Here is a 6,075-nt window from a genome sequence, read left to right as displayed (position 1 = left end):
GGAACGGTGTGAGTAAACCATGTGTAGGTGCAGTTGCTTCTTTGATGGGATCAGTCATAAGCGCTGATGCTGTCTTGGTTCTCTGCTGTTAATACACTGTCTTCCACATAATGGGTTAATGAGGCTGAAAGGCAAACAGCAACAGAGCCAGTGACCCTACTTTCCTCTGCAAACCTTGGATTTTCACAATAAGGCCTTATTTTCAAGATTGTAACTGCTGAGTTACACACTGAGTCAAAGATTCGATTTATGTGTTTTTCAACTGAGAGCAACTAATGACAACTGATATTATTGCTCAATGTCTGTAAAGCAACAGGTTTCGGCCAATCAGAGGCAAAGTAGTTGTGGGAAAAAAAAACTGGCAAGCTGGCATGGCGAGTGCAACTAGCACTTGTCACCAGGCCTGAGAAAGTCTGAAAGTCAGCCACATCGACAGCGATTTTGAAAGGACACATCATGTTGAAGCGTCTTAATCTTAGGAAATGTCTTCAAGTGAATGATGATCACAAGAAGTCATTAACAAAGAGTAAGATCACGAGCCAAAAGTCACTCACAGCATTTTGTTAAGGAATGGTTACCGTTGATACTGCTGATTTTCATTTTAATGAATTTTCAAGACTGATCTCAGCCTGTTGCTCCCGTGCCAGCAGTGGCACAGCTTTTCAGCTTTCCATTGCACATGAACTCCAAGGGTCATGGACCAAGTCAAACTGCACAAAAGATTCTGATGGAAAATAATTCCATATTACACATCAGGCACAGAGGAAGAGGGGATGAAGCATCCTTGGTTAAGATGAAACCCTACAACACCTAGCTGTCATCATATTGTCTTTTCTTTGTCTTGCTGCTAGCCTCAGCTACCCTCACAACTCAGCTAACAACACTAGCACTTAATGACAAATGATGCCTCAGAAGATCAAAGATCCTGGATTCTAAAAAAACATTTCATGCTAGATTGAGTGCATCAACCGTTTCACTCAACCTCTCATAATTGCATGCATCACGCAGTAATGAAAAAAAAAAAATGCTGTATCAGCTAGTCGTAGTGCTCAGTGAGATGAGGACAGGGGCACGTGAGACAAAATTTGATGATGTATGAGGAGGCTGATGATGTTATTTCTGGTGAACATTCATAATGCATTTAATTACGTCTGCAATTACCTTTTTTTTTTGACAGCACACCTTACAAAGCCAGACAGCACCCCATGTTGTCGCAGCAGGCGGCTGTCTCTATCAACAGTGAACAATATCCATGGTGCAGTGCTGCCATGATTATGGATCATGGAAAGGATGAGCGGGACAACTCATGACTCCTCCTCTGAGACAAACAACAGAAGCAGTGTGAGGAAAACATCAAAACAAATCTGACTGTCCATGTTACATCCTCGACCAGGACCAAAATACAGAATCACATGACTGTGATGATGTAAGATCCAAGTATATCACCCTATTTGTCAGTATGGTTTAAATGACTCTAGGTAATGTACAGGGGCTTGCATGCAGTGATAAACTCACAGAATTATCAACCAACCAGTGCCTGCTTTGTTACATTTTTCAAGCTTTGTTGTGATAAGCTAAATATACTGTATGAAGAACAACAAATATATTAACTGCAGACTGGAAAAAAAAAAAAAAAAACATAGTAGCCCATCAGTCAACAGCCATCGTTTAGGTGGAGGTCATAAACGGGCACACAGTATGGCTTCTAAGTTCAACTCCAAACACCATGCAAATACTGGAGTTCAGCATTACTTCAAGCTGTTTCAACATGCTTTATTTCATGATATTACCATATACTGTCTAAAGTCTAAAGAAAATCATTTACATATGACCAGCATTTTTAACATAATTTCTCTCACATACATATCTTTTCATACCCTCCCACCTCTATTAAACTAAACTCCCATATTCTCATAGGAGTGGATTTGTGTTACCTCTTATTTTTAGTCACAACAACAGTCTCTGGGAATAACAGTACCTGCTGCTCCCTGGTATTGACATTACTGATTGTTTGTTATGATCTCCAAGGCAGCAGGTACATTCATAGTGTGTGTTTGTGATGTTGACAAGAGTCAAATAACAGTCCTGTCCTTCTCTGGGCCTGATGTTTCGCAACCCCACCACTGGAGTACAGTGACGGGAAAAAAAAAAAAAAAAGCCATTCACGTCCAGTTAATCATTATCAGTGATTTCTCCAGGGCCTGGCCTGCGGGTAAAGGACCACCTACAAGTCATTTAACTGCTGGAGGTGCTTTTGTTGGAGAGGGTATCACGCTTATATTTTATTCATGGCTGTGAAATCTGTTTCAGCTCAGCCAGATAGCCCTGCTCCTCTCTCATTACAGGGCACCTCTCTCACATACACGCTTCACCGACACACACAAACACATGCACACAAACTTTTAAAAGGTTTATTAATCCAGTGAGTTCTGTCAGAATGGGTGCAATAATGAAGCTTCAGGGCTCCAAGGATGTTTGAGGATAAAGTGAAGAGTACACACAGACTCAGGACACATATTAATTTAAATCAAGTGCAGTGTGCCGCTTCCAAAAACATTCATATTTCTAGCATGTAGTGCAACACTGGCATAAAATTCACTGACAGGGTCTGTGCTGTGGCACGTGTGGTTGCTGTGGATTGACTGTGAAGACTGCACCAAAGCAATCATTAGGATTAACACAAAAGCACTTTGGCAGCAGTGTTGATTGTTGTATATTTAGGTGGGCTGAGAAAGTCATATGGTAATCTAGCCATGCCAACTGTGTGACTCTGGAACAGCTTTGTCAGTCAGTCTGTCTATTAGTGCATCACTTTGGTCCTGGATGGTATGGCATCAAAGTGTCTGCAAACATTTGAGTTTTGTGTCCTAACAGTGTACTAATTATACATACAACATACCAATCTTTATAGCATGACTTACTTTATTGCACTTAGTCCAAAATGATGATGTTTTGTATACTAAGAAGAGGTTGTGCAATTTGTGTTCCATTAGATGCCAATTCACTCCCATCCTTGCAGATTCACAGCATTCACCAGAAATTATATCAAAGGGTTAATGAATGATTTACAATGTAGGTCAAATTTTTTGTCCATTCCAGTCATCATCATATTCAGCTCATGTTGAGCTCCTGACTTTTTTAGCTGGTGCCATCATCAGCTCGGAAATTCATCTGGCCCAAAAATAATGACATCCCCATTAGTCTCAACTGTATGTTTGTGTTTGGTGCCAATTATGTTAACATGCATGGTGGCCATGCATATTACCTACCAAATATCAGTATGTTAACACTATGAATAAGTGCATGTAGACATACTAATGTTAGCATTTTGTTACAAGCATTGTAACATCAAACAGAGCTGCTAGACTGGCAGTAGACTCTTGTTATAAAATCTTAGCTACCACCTGGTACTCCATGTGCTCACTAATGCTTGTGTGACTTCTGCTATGCTGCCGGAGGTACTGCACACTGCACTGCCAGTACCAACTGTACTACTTCCATTCACAGTTTAATTCTTGAAATTTGAGAAGTCAGACTCCTTAAAATAGTTAAAGTAGGTGGTGTGACCATACACATCTTACATAACTAAACAGAAATCAAAAGAAAAGCTAACAGAGCTAAAGATACAATGTTTTAACAAGTTATGATATTAAGTTGTGAACGAGACACCGTAGTAATGAACAGCAGCAATGACAAACACAGAAATTATTTCACAAATTATCACTTTAAAGTGCAGGACAGTTTGCATATTGTGGGCTCGGCTGACCTCTGTCTAAACAGCCCCCTGGGAGTAGTTACGGATCACAGTGTTGCTGAGGGGGGAGCACACTCCAGTGGTTATTTTTTAACAGCCACAGTGAGCATCTGCCTGGGCCTGCAGCAGGCTGCTCCTCTCCTCCCCAGAGGAGGATCAGACAGATGAGCAACCTGAGGCTCCCACATGCACACTGCCAGACGCACTCCCACAGAGACCAACCACAACCACTTCACAAATGTTCAGAGGCTTGGGAAAAAGAAAACTGTCCAAGCACAAATCCGGGCACTTTTTGTTCGGATTGTGAATATGAGGTTCTATGTGGGTGGATCACAGTTGTAAAATAATTAAATGTTCGGCACACCAACCAAAACTCTTCAGAATTTGTTAAACTTGGTCATTCAGTGGTGAACACACAGAGACATTCTAGTCCAGATCATGAAGTCTCCTTCCCTCATATAGCCGGACTACTCTAGTGGGGCCAGTTTTTATTGAGTATGCAGCTAAAAAATAAATAATAAATAATAATAGGGTGTTTTTTACCCTTAAGCCAAAGTTTTGTGGTTACAGTATCACCATAAAGATAAACTATTACATAGACTTTTTCAGAGGACAGAGACATGCAATCAGTTTACTATAATGGTGCAACCTTATGTGCTGAGAATGTGTCTGAAATTTGTGGGCCATTAACAGTCCAGGCAAGGATTTGGCCTAATTTAAAGATGTTCCTATATTTTGTCATGTAATATCCCCACAAGTGACAGCACTTAAATGGCATAGTTTGGCATTTTGGAAGAGCAGGATGAGAAGATTTATACCTCTCTGAGCTTAGCATGAAGATTGAAAACAGCTAGCCTGGTACTGTCCAAAGCTTACTCATGAACATGTTGTCTTGTTTAATTCATTCAAAAAATACAACTGTTGAGATATTTGTAAAATATATCAATAAAAGGTGTCAGGGCTGCCTCCACTCTCCTTACATTGAACACCAATGAGGGACATCCAGTGAGGTACATAGTTTTTACAACACATACATGGCCATGTAAACATTGAGCAAAGTGAAAGATTGTGGGGATAGCTTTGTAAGGCAGCAAAATCAATAGGCAGAAACAAAATAAGCTGAGTCATTTATCTAACCTTTTTGTTTGAAAATTTGGCAAGAATTTCCCAGCAATTCATCTCACAGTTTGAAACTTTCCATTCTCGTCTTCATTGAAACGGACTTTCAGCGGTTCCCTCTGCTCTTCACTGAGTCACCTCTCTGAGAGACCTTCAGAAACAAACAAACAAGCCAGTGTAATGCCAGGAAACATTACAGACACTTCCTGTGGCATTGACCTGAGACTAGGATGATGGCTTTTTGTATTTCACCTCCTCTTCAACAGATGCTGTACAGACCATGCACACAAACAAGCCACAACCACAGGCCTGTTACTCTAATACGATTGCTTCTGCTGGGTTTTTATCACTTCCTCAGGTATAAAGTCACACCAAGTCTGCAGGGAAGCCTGTCCACATTTGTCTCTACTTAGTTTTATTGACTGCACAGTGATGGCGCACACATGCATCAGTAGCCTGGCAGTACACTGGAAGTTCACGCATAAGACTACTTGGAGTGTGTCATCAGATCAGCTGCTCATTGTGTTTGTTCTGTGGCCTAATGTGTACGTTCTGTATTGTGGAAGTGATTTGCAATTGGCATCACAAAGCAAAGCTAATTTAACAGCTGGTTAATGCTTCATGTAGGAACAAAGGAGTGAAGCTTTCTTGCTGGAGCATGTAGAGAGCTGAATTGTCCTCCAGAGCACAATAGGTTTTTGGCTGTGCAGTCCCCATCAATAGAAACACAAGGCGCAAGATGTTCCTACTGTGTGTAAGTACCTTTTTTTTTTTCTTTTTGGAAATGTTTTAGAGAGCTGTTGACTCTTCATGGTCATTTCGGAGGTTTTAGGTTGAGGTGCTGTTGAATTGTATTGCATTGAGAGGTGTTTCTAATATTTAGTCTACCCTTGTTGGCTAGATGGTTTGGCAATAATATCAGCAAAGTGGAGCCCTATTTCATAAGCTGACAGCTGAGTGGAGGCTACCACTTGTATATACACAATCACCACCTGTAGGCTTGAATGGTGGCTATGTGCACTAAAATGACTTCCAAACATGACCCAATTTTATTGTGAGAACGGTATCTCAAACCACAATTGCTGTATAATCCACTTGTGTGCTGTCCATATTTTGATCAATATGTCCAATGCTAGTTTGAGCACAAGCATTAACATAATACCCCATCAAGAACATATGTGATTATGTGCATAATGCAAAGA

The sequence above is a fragment of the Chaetodon auriga genome, chromosome 3 (assembly GCF_051107435.1).
Source record: "Chaetodon auriga isolate fChaAug3 chromosome 3, fChaAug3.hap1, whole genome shotgun sequence".
NCBI classification, from domain to species: domain Eukaryota; kingdom Metazoa; phylum Chordata; class Actinopteri; order Chaetodontiformes; family Chaetodontidae; genus Chaetodon; species Chaetodon auriga.
The sequence above is the reverse complement of the archived record's forward strand: the minus strand, read 5'-3'. Positions refer to the sequence as shown.